This window comes from Castor canadensis, chromosome 8, assembly GCF_047511655.1.
Source record: "Castor canadensis chromosome 8, mCasCan1.hap1v2, whole genome shotgun sequence".
Classification (NCBI taxonomy): Eukaryota; Metazoa; Chordata; class Mammalia; order Rodentia; family Castoridae; genus Castor; species Castor canadensis.
In genome coordinates, this window is record NC_133393.1 from 33,827,148 (window position 1) to 33,842,479 (window position 15,332).

At 35.7% G+C, this 15,332-nt stretch overlaps 1 pseudogene; it reads right to left on the bottom strand.

Annotated features, from left to right (window-relative positions):
- Positions 1-1,052: 1,052 nt before the first annotated feature.
- On the bottom strand, positions 1,053-14,089 carry LOC109680236 (putative protein FAM10A4; annotated as a pseudogene).
- Between the last annotated feature and the right edge of the window lie 1,243 nt (positions 14,090-15,332).

Consider the following 15,332-nt stretch of genomic DNA (forward strand, 5'->3'; position numbering starts at 1 on the left):
AAAATTTTAGGAGAACTTAATACTCATTTTCTAAACAATGGCTATCATTTTAGTCAAATCAATTAAGCAGATAAATTTAGTTGAGATGAAATAATCACTGACATTCCTCTCTTTATTAAGCCTGTTATACATTGTTTTTCAGTGTATTTAGTTTGTGTTATCATTATAATGTACGTATGATGGTAACTTTAATAGTTTAAGGTTATGTGTAAAGCAAATTTAATCACAACACCACTAGACCTCTAATTTCAATTCCCTACTTAACAGAATGTCTTTCGCTATTTCACATAAAAGCATATCCAAAAAATTCATACAATTTTATTTATATTGGGAATGGAAGTGGATGCAATCTCTGTTTCCCTTTATGTGGAAAAGAAATGAAATATTCTTCTAATATGCTGGACACGAACACAGTTAAGTAATCCAATCCTACTGCAACATAACAAAAATTTATCCCTTCACACTGTAAGATTTGAGTGCAACAACACAAGGGCACATGTCATATAAAACATGGTAAGACTGCCCTGCCTTGCCAATTACTTCCAGTCCTTACCCAGTCATATTGAAATACTGGTGGTACCAAGAGTCTTATTGAAATAAATCATTTAAAAACGCATTTTAAAAAACAAAAAAAGCCTTACTAACCAATATCCAACTCTAATTTAACATACTTAAATGAGTTTTATTTGCTTCCTACTAATAAACTTCTATTTCACTCACAGTAGAACAATAAATTTTCTGTGTATATCTTCCTTCCCTGATAATTCAAAGAGAAATCTCAAAATAATTAGTAAAGAAATGGAGGAATCAACATCCTTTTAATTTGTTTTAAATATTTTCAAGATTTAAAATATAAAGTTTATAATTCCTTATGGGAAAACATTATCTTAATGAATACTTAGGAAAGTATTAGTTGTATTTGATGCACAGGGGTAGCTATTATCTTCAAAGCACCTCACCGTTCCTAAGGAGAAGGTCAGAGATACACTACTGTGACATCCACTAAGCGTCCTAGGTTGATTTTCCTTCAGTAAGGACTTTGTCACATGGGTTTATGCTTGACCTCCAAATTTGGCTGAAAATTTACTGATAAGATTCACAACTTTTGGGTTACACTTCTATTTTTATATATTTGTGAATTCTGGGTCACACCCTGGAAGGCCACAATATCTTGGATCCTGCATGCTGCAAGAACTTATCAATGACCAAGAATTTCATTGTACCCAAGCATTCCTGACATTTCAGGCATGTCCCTACCATTCTAGGCATTCCTCAGAAAAGCCTCCTAGAAAAGTGCTATACTGAAATTCTGATTGTCCTCTGGCTTCTTCCTCACTCAGGGCCCTCTAATACTCTCCTCCACCTTTCTTAATCCTTTCTGTTATTTCTTTAAAGAAAAAACAATTTTCTGGTCCTTGTTGGACTGCTTTCAGCAGTGCACTAGCATTATCATCACAATCCAGTTACAAGCAAGGGCAAGATCTATGGCTGCTTTTTCCCAATGTCCAGAAATCTGTATGATCGCCCTTGCCACTTGTAAGGCTGAGCTGAATGAAGATTTATTTCAATGGCTCTGTCACAGTCTCAAATAGCAATATTTGGCTTCCATAATTTCTTGAAGACACTGACTGTCTTGGCATACAGTTTGGCCAAGCAAGGATATAGCTTGATGACATCTATGAACAAGTAAATGTCTTTCTGTAATTCACCACCATTCAAGACTTCAATGCCAGTCTCTTTCTTTTCATTTGCTTGATCCATCATCTCTTCAGTTATCTCAACATTTTCATCTCCCATTTCTTGGGGGCATCAGTGCCTGCTTCAATTACACCTTCATCGTCCATTTATACATCACTTTCCTCACTTGAAGGCTCATCTGTCTTCATGTTTTCCCATGTCTTGTTACTGTCTTTTATTCCCTGAAGTCTTCCTCAGATTTAGCTTTATGAGTAGCAGGTGGGACTTTACTCTTCCCCCAGTGCTCTCCACCCACTACCTCAGGAAGCAATCTCCTCAGTGTGCAGTATGCTCAGATCCTGCTGATGCATTTTTACTAAGGCCTGAAACTCACTCACTTTGCCAGGGTCTATGGTGGGCAGGTGGTGGACAATGGCTGTGTTGGCCCTGGCTGGATTCCAGGGCTGGGCGATGGCTCAGCATGACCATGTAGAAGGAGCTGGATATAATCTTGAAGGTTGTATAGATAATGTGTGAAGCATCCAATGGGGTATTATGAAAGAACTGGTAACAAAAGACCATATATAAACATACCAATGTGAATGAATTTTCTACATATCTACCCACATCCATAAAAATAAGTGAAAAGCAACTCATGGGCTTTAAAACTTTTGATTTGTACCATGCCTAGTGATCTGGGCCAAAGCTTAGCAAACAATACTCTGCAAACAAAAGTCAATTTACCAGCTGTTTATGTATAACCCATGAGCAAAGAAAACATTTTAAACAACTAAATCTTAAGTAATCATATAAGTCATATCTAATATTCCTGGATTTTTTTCCTTTAGACTAACAAAGCCCAAAATATTTAATATGGTATTTTAAGAAACAGTTTGCTGACCCTTGATGCAGATTATTGAAAGATAAAATAATTATTTTCTATTCTTTCCTTTGCAAGACTTGTAATAAAAGTTATGAAAAATGTTTTAAGAACAATGTTTGCAGAGGCCACACAGGAATCTGTCACTGAATGGCAAACCCTAAAGTAGAATATGGAGAAATGTGTTACTGTTTGAGGATAAAACATTAGATTAAGGTAGACATAAAAGATTCATCAGAGGAAAACTTAAGGAATTAACATAATAGCACTACAGCACAAACATTAAGCAGATTATGTTGTTCAAAATAGACATAACAGATCTTCCATTACACAGATTTTCTTAAAATATGATGTTTACACCATTCCCAGTGACAAGTAGGGTCTATTCTCCTCCTTGAATCTAAGCATGCCAGTAACTATGAAAACAATGATACCATTCACTTCCAAGGCTATGTCATAAATGTGGTAGAGTTTACATCTCATTTTCCTGAGTTAGTTTCTCTTAGATCCCAGCCTCCATGTGGTGAGGAAATCAGGAAAACATGGATAGGCCTTGAGTAAGAGTTCTGCTGGAAACTCCAAATGAGGTCCCAGCTGTCAGCTGGCATCAACTATCAGACATCTAAGTGAGAAAGCTTTCAGGATGCCTTTAGCCCTAACCACTACCCAGCTACAGTTTACATGAAAACCCAAGCAAAAGTTATAAGAGATAATAGCAAACTGATTATTGTGGTTTAAAGTCACTAACTTTTTTTTTTTTTTTTTTTTCATTTTTCTTTTATTATTCATATGTGCATACAAGGCTTGGTTCATTTCTCCCCCCTGCTCCCACCCCCTCCCTTACCACCCACTCCACCCCCTCCCGCTCCCCCCCTCAATACCCAGCAGAAACTATTTTGCCCTTATCTCTAATTTTGTTGTAGAGAGAGTATAAGCAATAATAGGAAGGAACAAGGGGTTTTGCTGGTTGAGATAAGGATAGCTATACAGGGCATTGACTCACATTGATTTCCTGTGTGTGGGTGTTACCTTCTAGGTTAATTCTTTTTGATCTAACCTTTTCTCTAGTTCCTGGTCCCCTTTTCCTATTGGCCTCAGTTGCTTTAAGGTATCTGCTTTAGTTTCTCTGCGTTAAGGGCAACAAATGCTAGCTAGTTTTTTAGGTGTCTTACCTATCCTCACCCCTCCCTTGTGTGCTCTCGCTTTTATCATGTGCTCATAGTCCAATCCCCTTGTTGTGTTTGCCCTTGATCTAATGTCCACATATGAGGGAGAACATACGATTTTTGGTCTTTTGAGCCAGGCTAACCTCACTCAGAATGATGTTCTCCAATTCCATCCATTTACCAGCGAATGATAACATTTCGTTCTTCTTCATGGCTGCATAAAATTCCATTGTGTATAGATACCACATTTTCTTAATCCATTCGTCAGTGCTGGGACATCTTGGCTGTTTCCATAACTTGGCTATTGTGAATAGTGCCGCAATAAACATGGATGTGCAGGTGCCTCTGGAGTAACAGTCTTTTGGGTATATCCCCAAGAGTGGTATTGCTGGATCAAATGGTAGATCGATGTCCAGCTTTTTAAGTAGCCTCCAAATTTTTTTCCAGAGTGGTTGTACTAGTCTACATTCCCACCAACAGTGTAAAAGGGTTCCTTTTTCCCCGCATCCTCGCCAACACTTGTTGTTGGTGGTGTTGCTGATGATGGCTATTCTAACAGGGGTGAGGTGGAATCTTAGTGTGGTTTTAATTTGCATTTCCTTTATTGCTAGAGATGGTGAGCATTTTTTCATGTGTTTTCTGGCCATTTGAATTTCTTCTTTTGAGAAAGTTCTGTTTAGTTCACGTGCCCATTTCTTTATTGGTTCATTAGTTTTGGGAGAATTTAGTTTTTTAAGTTCCCTGTATATTCTGGTTATCAGTCTAAAGTCACTAACTTTGTAGGTAATTTTATTGTTATTTTATTTTGGTTTGTGTTAACAATCACTAATAAGAAAAACTATTCATAGTCTCTTTTACTGGAGACTGAAAGAATATTCCAAGCATTACTCAATATATCAACAAGTCCGTCCTGTGCTGAGAAGCCACTGCTGCAAATGGCTGCTTGGCCTACCTGATTTCATGATACCTTGGCAGAAGTAGGTATCGCAGGAAGTTGCTAGCTACAGCTGATTTGTGGAGCTTCCTGAGCAGAAAGAAATGTGGAGGAATGGGAATTTAACAGACCATGACAAATATTTATTAAAACTGGTAATCATTGTTTGAATATGAAATGTCCTCCATAAATCTCACTAGTTAAAGGCTTGGTCCCTGGCACAATGTTCACATGTGGAGATTGGGGAAGTGCTTAGAACATGAGGTCTCTTCCTCCCTCAATGGTTTAATGCATTGATTAATTCACAATTTGGCTGAATTATTGGAAAAAGGTGGAAAATTTGAGGACAAGGCATAGTTGGAGGAAGTAGGTCACTGGGAAATGCCCTTCAGTCCTAGTCCTTGTCTGGAACCCTTTCCCTGGACTCTCTTTGCTTCCCCACTGTCATGTGGTGACCAGTTGTGCTTTGTCATGCACTCTCTGCCGTGATGTTCTGCCTCCCTCAGGCCAAAAACAATGGAGCCGGCTAACTACCCAGGGACTGAAACCTCTGAAACAAAATACATTCTTCCTTCCTTACATTGTTTTTCTAGGTATTTTTTCCCAGTGATCAAAAACTGACTAAAGCAACTATTTGTCATAATCCTCTAGGTACAACCCCAATAAGCCGGAAATGGAGGTAATAATATAACACAAATCTCTTCACCTTGTGCAATGATTTATACATCTATCTGTATAACAAATAGCAGGATATAATTTGTTCCAATGAATAAGCATATTTCTTCAAGATTTTGGAGTTTTCTCTCACATAATCCTCTCTAAAAAGATAAGACTGAAGATACAAACTTACAATTTTCGGTTGCAATGAAAGCAAAACAGCTTTAACATTGTCCTCATGAACTTTGCTAAAATGCATCTGTGGCAAGAGTGAATGCCTGTAATGAAGTCTTTCATAACACCAGAAAACAACATTTTTGCTTTTGTGTTTAGGATGGTAAGGTTTTCCTCTGCATGAAATAACCTTGCAATAAATGACAAGTCAAGACTTTTGAGTTTTTGGAATTTTTTTTTTTAACAAGGGCAAACCCCTGACATCTTCATAAAGCCTTTGGTCTTAACCTTGGAAATCTGGCTACTTAGGATAAAGACAGAGAAAATGAGCAGGAAAGCTCTAAAGGTGGTATTCTATTATTAAATGCAAATACATTCACTAAGAAATTGGCCAAATAGGAGGTATATGCTGCTTCTAATGATTTTTTTAAGGACACAAATATTTGGCAGGTGAACATTTTCTCTTGACCTTTGGAGTGATGATTAATGGTTGGAAATGGGGCTGAATTTTAAGATGTTAACTGAACCTTATGTTTTTACCTTTTATATGTACTTATCTTATACATAGGTATATGATATTTAAAAAGAATAATATTTAAAATCACTGGAAATTGTTTAATTTCCATTTTTAAATCCTTGGCTTCTTGAAGAATAACTTAAATCACCAAAAGCATAATTTTTATGATATTTTTATTTTGTATTGAAAAAGTAGAAATAGCTTCATATAATGGAAATATTATTTGCATTTTTAAAGGTCCATCTAAAACTTTTAAATGACTGTTGAGAAATTAAGGTACATTTTGCATGTAGTAAATTTTTGTGATATGCACTGAGATTATTATGATTACCTAAATAATTTAGAACAAACTTACATTCATATCTACTGCCCTACCTCTAATATACACACAGCAAAGAAAATGACTTGTACAATTATTTAAAGTTAAAATATTTCAGTACCATTGATAAAATCAATACATAAGTATGCATGTTACAGAATTTTGATCTGAGCACTAAAAATAAAGGTTTCTAGTCTATCATTGTTTGGATCATCAAGGAATTTGAAAGGTAAAAGTTATTAATGTTTTCATGAACAATTATACGGGCCTTCAAAAATCTATCAAATAATTTGATTGCTTTTAGCTATCGAATTTGCTAAAATGCAAACAAAGTATTAAATATTCTGAACAAAATAAAATGTAGATTGTTCTAGTTGGATAATAAAAGTCCTCCAAATATACACATATTAGAGACTTGGCCCTCAGGGTACCCCCATTGGGTCTTGTTGGAACCTTTAAGAAGCAGGGTCCACTGGGAGGTCTGAAGGTCATTGGGTGTGCCCTTAATGGAGACAGTGGAATCTGGCCCCTTCTTCTTTCTTGCTTCCTGCCACTAACTGAGCAGTTTCTCTGCCATTCACTCCTGTCATGATGTGCCAATCAATTACAGACCAAAACCTCCAAAACTGTGAGCCAAAATAAAGTCTTTCACTTAAGCTGATTTTTCTTTTTAGGTATTTATTATAGTGAGGGAAAGCTGACAACACACAGACATATACAGACAAATGCAATGAATAATTTATGAAATTGTTTGAGAATGGAAGAAAACCTTCTCTCTTGACCTTTGGGATTAAAATTCTGCTATAAATACTTTCATTGGTAAATATTATTTATATAAAGAAAATTTTTTAAGATAGTAATTTCATATACTTTAAAAATACTCTTAATGATCAAAAATATGTTCGTATATACTTGACTTGACTTTAATGAGGATGCTAAACCCAATAGGAAAACAGTCTCACAATTTCACAGCTGTTTCCCACATAAGTAATCCATGAATTTCATTTATTCCAATTGACAATAGCTTGTCTTCAGGTGCAGCTGAAACTTATTCTACAGTTATTATGAGAAACTATAGTTTTTATTCATTCTCTTTGATTCTCTATGAAACCAATGCCCTTTTCAGGAAGAAACTCCCTATTTCTCATCTATTAAGATAACTCATAAAGAAAGAGTACAAAACGACCTGCAGAAGAGAGAACATTCAAATGCCACATCACCTGTAACAGTAATAATAATATTGCCTCTCACAAGTAGTCGACAGATAACCTTTTATCTATTTTTAATTTGCAAGTATTCTGTGATTTTCATTCTACTATGATATAGAAGTGACAAGTGAAAAGTTAAATGAAGATTTTTATAAGATATGCAAGACTCATGTTATTAAAAAGAATTCTTAGACACCAAAATGGCAGATGGATCAAAGACTAATTTGAAGAAGAAAAAACTTAATAGCTTCTCATCCCTTTCTGCATAACTCATTAAGAAATCATCTAACAAATGTATTGTTTTTATAACATGATTTAGAATCAGACTCAAAGTCTCTTTGACAATGGCAGTGCTTCCTTACATGTTTCAATTGCTTAAAACATTCCACCGCTTTCTCCCCTCTCCATGGGAAGACAATAATTACCTTGGCATTTTGTTCCTTGAATAATGGCTTTCTCAATGTGTCTTCAAAATCTATATAAAGCACCACAACTTACCATCAGCCATATAATATGCTCAATGGCCATGTGAGCACAAGGATAGACAAGGCAAGAAGAAATATTATTTGTATAGCAAGTAAAAGTTCAGGATTTACAGTGCCATGTTATTTGTTCAGTAATTAAATATGTTTACTTCTTTTTCTCATCTAAAAAGAAGTAAATTGTGATATTTCATCAATTTACTCCATTTTATTCTAATTCCTAAATTTCTGAATAAAGATTATTCAGAAATTGTCCTTTGGAATAATAAATCTTCCTGATGAATAGACTGAAATTGAATTTGACATAGGCAGAAGAAAATAGAAAAGGGTCAATTACGAATAGCCAGGTCAAGATAACCCATAGAATAGAAGAAAGAGAATGTTATAGAAGTTATAGAGGCATAATAATTGCAACATCCAACTGGGTGAGTGTGGTATAAGGGAGAAGAAAGGAAAGGAAATAAAAGCAACTTTGAGATGATAAGTGTGGGAAACTGAGAAGCTATTAGTGTGAAAGAAATGACAAATCACTAAGGATGTTCTACAATAGTTCAGTATATTTTGCTTAAAAATAAATAGGGTATAGTACTAATAGGTAGCTGGCAGCTAAAGAGGATTGGTAGTGTTTTCATGGATACTACAGGTAAAGTTCTGGCATTCAATAAGTTAGCCAAAAGGGGAATACAGGGCTGTTGACCAAAATATAAAATAAAATAAAAACATAAACACAGATAATGACTCAAGGAATTATTTAGAGTCAGCAACTAAACAATCATTGGTGACCATTAGAAGAAAATCTATAAAGAAAAAACATAATACATAAACTATTTATGTATCCTTGTTGCATGAGTTCTACTTTTTAGAAAACTGTAACATTTTCATTAAGGAGAACAAATATACACACATGTTTTCTCCTGGTTTTGTATCTTGGATAATTTCCCCTGGCATTGATTTAAATCTATGCATTATGTTATATACCCTCTTATTAGATGTGAGAAGATTGAAAGTTTTGTCTCCACTCTTGATGATATACAATATCACAAACTACTATATTTTAAGCACTTTTACTTATCAATAGATGTATTTCTCTAGCAAGGTTCAATGATTTGCTTAATGTCATGGTTTTTATACCTTCACATGTCTTACCACCTTATAAATCAGGTTTTCTCAACAGAGATATCACTGATATTTGGGTAACAGAATATTTTGTATTGAGGTTGGCACTCTGTGTTGTAGGATGTTTAACAGCACATCTGGCCTCTACCACCAGATTCCAGTAGTACTCCAGTTGTGATACTCAAAAATATCTTTACACATTGGCAAAGGTCCTCAAGGAGGCAATATATGCATGTTGTGTCATAAACAACAGAAGAAAAATAAAAATTATCCCAAACTTCATGATAGATAAATAAAAGAAGATATAAAAAAAATAAAAGCTTTGTTCCTAACCAGGAAGGAAAGCTAATTAGATGTCACTTAATCCTTAAAGTAAGATCCCTTTAGTATAAGATTCATGTACTGAAGATATCATTAAAACTTTAATATCATTTGAGCCATTTATTTAGCTGCTTGACAGAAATCAGTTATTAATTAGCTAGCATTTGTTGCCCTCAATGCAGAGAAACTAAAGCAGATACTTTTTTTTATTGTTTTATTATTCATATGTGCATACAATGCTTGGGTCATTTCTCCCCTGTGCCCCCACCCTTCCCTTACCACCAACCCTGCCCCCTCCCTCTCCCCCCCACCCCCTCAATACCTGGCAGAAACTATTTTGCCCTTATCTCTAATTTTGTTGAAGAGAGAGTATAAGCAATAATAGGAAGGAACAAGGGTTTTTGCTAGTTGAGATAAGGATAGGTATACAGGGAGTTGACACCTAAAAAGTTAGCTAGCATTTGTTGCCCTCAACGCAGAGAAACTAAAGCAGATACCTTAAAAGCAACTGAGGCCAATAGGAGAAGGGGACCAGGAACTAGAGAAAAGGTTAGATCAAAAAGAATTAACCTAGAAGGTAACACACATGCACAGGAAATTAATGTGAGTTAACTCCCTCTATAGCTATCCTTATCTCAACTAGCAAAAACCCTTGTTCCTTCCTATTATTGCTTATACTCGCTCTTCAACAAAATTAGAGATAAGGGCAAAATAGTTTCTGCCGGGTATTGAGGGGGTAGCGGGGAGACGGAGGGGATTGGGTAGATGGTAAGGGAGGGGGTGGGGGCACGGGGGAGAAATGACCCAAGTATTGTATGCACATACGAATAATAAAAAATTAAAATTAAAAAAATAAAAAATAAAATAAGAAATCAGTTATCAGCTCTCAGTTTTATCACAAGGCATTAAATCAAAAATGGCAAACAAGTGAAGTTTTCCAATGAAAACAGATAAGTCCATCCTTAGTGAACTTTTTCATTGTTCTAATATAAGGCACAGTTTGACAAAGTAAAACATTCAAAAAAGAGTACATACAAATATTAAGGGGAAAGTGATGATATGTATAGTAGATAGAAAAATAGGGCAACTGTTACTTTTCACATAAAATATGCCTTTTGCATTATTTAGATATTGCACTATCCCATCCACAGGACATGAGGGGCTCTGAGGCAGCAAAGAAGCACACAATAAATTTTACAGTGAAACACATAACTTCTTTGCAGTCAAATAAATCAATTGGTCTCTACTGAATAACCACAACTCTGGTTTTCTCAGGTTATCCACAAAAGTGGCAACATTTCAAAATTTAAGATTAAGTTGTCACTTGTCAGTTCTTCATTTTTCCTTTTGTAAGGAGTATATATTGATTGTCACATGGAATTCATTGTGATATTTCCATACATGCATATATTGGACTTTGATCAAATTTATCCCCATCCATTATTCTTTCTCTTTAAAACAATTTAACAGGTTTCAGTACTCTATTTTCATACATGTGAATGAAGTACTTTGATCATGTTTACCACTTTCACCTTCTCCCCGTCTGCTGGTTCCCACTCCAAACATTCCTTCCTTTTATACACTAGTCATTCACTTTTCTTTTCTTTAGGTCTAGAATCTTACATATAAGAGACAAATATGAAATATGTATCTGTTGCAGTCTGACATATTTAACTTAACATGAGGATTTCCAGTTTACACATTTTCCTGCATATGACATAATTTCATTCATCTTTATGATTAAATAATAGTCCCTTATAGATAGGTAGGTAGGTAGGTAAATAGATAGATAGATAGATAGGTATCACATTTTCTTTATCCGTTCATTAGTTAATAGACATGACAGCTGCCTCAATAGTTGGGCTATTGTGAACAGTCCTACTATATGGATGTGCAAGTATCTCTATTTTATGCTGACTTACATCCTTCAGATGTATGTCCAAGAGTGGTATAGCAGGATTATGTAGTAGTTCATCTTTTAGGTTTTTTTTTTTTTTTTTGGTGGTACTGGGGTTTGAACTTAGGGCCCCATGCTTGTTAGGCAGGCACTCTAGTGCTTGCATTACTCTCCCTTACTCTCCCAACTTTTTTTTGTGTTGGGTATTTTCAAGACAGGACCTCCTGAATTATTTTCCCTGGCAGACCTCAAACCTTGTTCCTTCTGATCATGCCTGCCAAGTAACTAGGTTTACAGACATGAGCCAGTGATGCCTGGCTGTCCTTTAGATTTTGGAAGAGCTCCATTCTTATTTCTATAGTGGCTGCACTAATGTACATGCCCACCAACAGCATAGAAGTGCTCATTTTTCCTTACACTCTCACCAACATTTCTTGTTTGTTTTCTTAATGACTGGCATTCTGACTGGGGCAATATGAAATCTCAGTGTTGTTTTGATTTCCATTTCCTTTATGGCTAAAGATGTTGAACATTTGTGCATGTATTTACTGGCCATTTGTGCCTCTTTTGAGAAGTATTTCTATAATTGATTTGCCCATCTACTAATTTTTTTGTTTTTCAATTGTTGGAACTCCTTATATATTCCAGATATTAATTCTTTATCTGATGAAAAGCTGGGAAAGATTTTCGCCCGTTCTGTGGGTTGCCTTTTAATTCTGATCACTGTTTCCTTTATTGTGCAGAAATTTCTTATTTTGATATAATTCCATTTGTCAGTTCTTGCTCTTATCTCCTGAGGCATTGGTGTCCTATTCAAAAGAAGTTACCTATACCTACATCTTCAAGAGATTTTCCTATGTTTTTCTATAATAGTTTCAAAGTTTCAAGCCTTAAACTGAGATACCTGGATTGATTTCTACACAGAGTTAAAGATTAGAGTTCTAGGTTCAGTCTTCTACATGTGATATCCAGTTTTCCCAGCACCATTTGTTGAAGTGGCAGTCTTTCTCCTACTATGTTTTTTGGCACCTTTGCCAACAATCAGATGGCTGGAGCTGTGCAGGCTTCTTTCTGGATATTTTATTCTATTCCATTGGACTATTTGTCTGCTTCTGTGCCAGTATCATGCTGGTTTTGCTACTATGGCTCTATATTAGAATTTGAAGTCAGCATTGCTTATGATTCCATTGGCTATTTGGGGTCTCTTGTAATTCTGTATAAATTTTACACTTGATTTTTTTAGTCTAAAAAATGACATTGGAATTTTTCTGGGGATCGAATTAAGATTGAGCTTGGTTCTGGTAGTACAGCCATTTTCCAAACATTAATTCTGCTTATCCAGTAAGTCTTTCCATCTTCTAGAGTCTTCAATTTTCTTCAAGGTTTTATAGTTTTCATTATAGAGGCCTGTCACATCTTCATTAGGATTATTCCTAGGTATTAATTTTTGAAGGTTTGTGAATGGTATTATTTTTCTGATTTCTTTCTCAGTCTGTTCATTATTTGTGTAAGGGTCTGATAAAATAGGATTTTATGTGAATTTTCTTCCATTGGCTAAGATTGCTTTATGTCCTAAGATATGATCTACTTAGAGAAAGTTCCATAAGCTGCTGAGAAAACTGTGTATCCTATGACTGTTGAATTGACTACTCTGTGTATAACTTAATTCCATTTGATCTATAGTGTTATTTAAGTCTGAAGTTTTCTTATTTATTTTTTGACTGTATAACCTGTCTTTTGGTGAGAGTGGTATATTAAAGTCATCGTTATTATTATTTGGGGGGGTCTATCTGTGATTTTATGTTCAGTAGTGTTTACTTTATGAAATTGAGTATCCCAACAGTCAGTGTGCTTATGTTTCCTATTATTATATCCTCCAGATAAACTGTTCCCTTTATCAATATAAAGTGACCCTCTTTGTCCCTTCTAACTAATTTTGGTTTGGAGTCTGCTTTGTCAGATATGAGTATGGCCACTCCTTCTTTCTTTTAGGCCATGTTTACTTGGAAAATTTTTTCCACCCTTTCATGGTAAGACTGTTTGTCTTTGCCATTGAAATGCATTCCTCATAAGCAACAGGTAGTCAGGACTTGTTTTTTAATCCAATCTACTAATTTGTGTCTTTCAGAAAACTGAGACCATTAACATGCAGGTATTACTGAAAGACACTCACTACCCTTTTAAGTATCTTTTGCAGTGCAGGTGTAGTATTCATGAATTGCTTTAGTTTCTGTTTATAATGGAAGGTTCTTATTTCTCCTTCAGTTATGAAGGATATATTTTCTAGATACAGTAACCTAGGTTGGAAGTTATCTTCTTTCAGGACTTGAAATATACTATTCCATATCCTCCTTGCTTTTAAAAGTTCTGTTGAGAAATCTGCTGTGCCTCTGATAGGTTTGCCTTTCAAGGTGGTTTTGTACTGCTTGCACCCTTCAATATACTTTCCACATTCTGGATGTCTAATGACCTAACTATAATATGAAGTAAGAAGGATGTTTTCTGGTTTTCTGGTACAGGGGGTCTGAAAAGTCTCTGCCCCATCTAGCAACCAACACAGATTGCCAGAAGACAGGCCCTGGTGGCTGAATACCATGCTGCTCATTTGTTTTCATGTGACTCTGAGGTGACTGGTCTTTATAAGGGAGCATGTGGCACGCAACCAGTACATCCTTCACTGCAGTGGATCCCACTTGCTTCTCTGCAGAACCAGGTAAGACTCTCTCCCTCTCCTTGACCATCTTTCATGGCCTTTGCTCACCAACATTCTTTGGTAGGGTATCCCTCTACTCTCTGAGCCATGACTATTTCTTGTTTTCAAGCCTCTAGAGTATCTTGGTCCTAACTAATAGTCTAAACCAACCCTTTCTCAAGAAGTCATCTTACTGTGGCAGACTGAGATGAGGGGAGTGACAAACTGTCTTCCTTCACAAGGGCTAGGCTTCTACATCAGAACAGTCATTGTCTTCCAAATCCCTTCACTGGATTTAAGGAGGTGTGGGCTTATCTTGCAGCTAGAATTTCCAGTTTGCTGTCAGGTCCCTCTGACTTATCTTGTGATTGGGTCTTCAGCTTGCCCTCTTCCTCCCAGGGAGCCAAGGATGGGCTTGAAACTGTTTGCTGTTTTTCTCTGTTGCCTAGATTTCTTTGTGCTTTTCTGATGTCCTGCCATCTCTTTCATGATTCCCAATGCTAGTCTTCTTTTTCAGTCTTCAGAACATAATCTTTCTTGTATAACCTGACTCTCTCAATCACAGAGTAAAATGATAGATGCTTCTAATACACCATCTTGCCCCTGCCTCTATCACTGTCAATTCGTTACAGTATATTTTCTTACCCTTCAATTTCTGTGGGAGAAAAGGGTAATGTAAGACAAGACAACATTAACTTCTCTACTACACAGTTCTGCTTTCTTAATAATTCAGACTTTCCTTGTCTAGAGAGAAAAATGGATACCCACTGTAAGTCTATAGAATCCCGACCCCACTTTTAGATTGATAGAGCTTATCAGTCATCACATTTGATGCTTATGATTCAAAATCTATCATTGCTTAAGCTAAGACAATGAGAGAAAATAGTTTCTCAGATACATTATTCTTTGTTAAGATTTCTAAGTCTCCATATCAGCAATTAGATAATTGCTAAAGCATATATTGGCACTAACTTTTACAGATAAAGCAAATGCCATAAGAAGAGATTACTTTTTAAATTCCCTCCTCTGTCAGTCTTCTCTCCAAGACAGTAAAATTGAAACTAAAGGTCTCAGCTGCTTTGGATGCATGGACTTAAAATTAGAGAAAGTCATCAATGACTCATACTTATTCATCATAATCATTTCATTTAGGTATTGTCTAAGAGGTAATGGAACTTTTGAGCCAATGGAAAATGATTGTTTTTGTCATCTTGCCCCAGAGCAAGCTAAGGTCAAAGAAGGTATATTGGTCATAAGTTAGTTATTAACAGTTTATCCACCTCTAGGAAAAA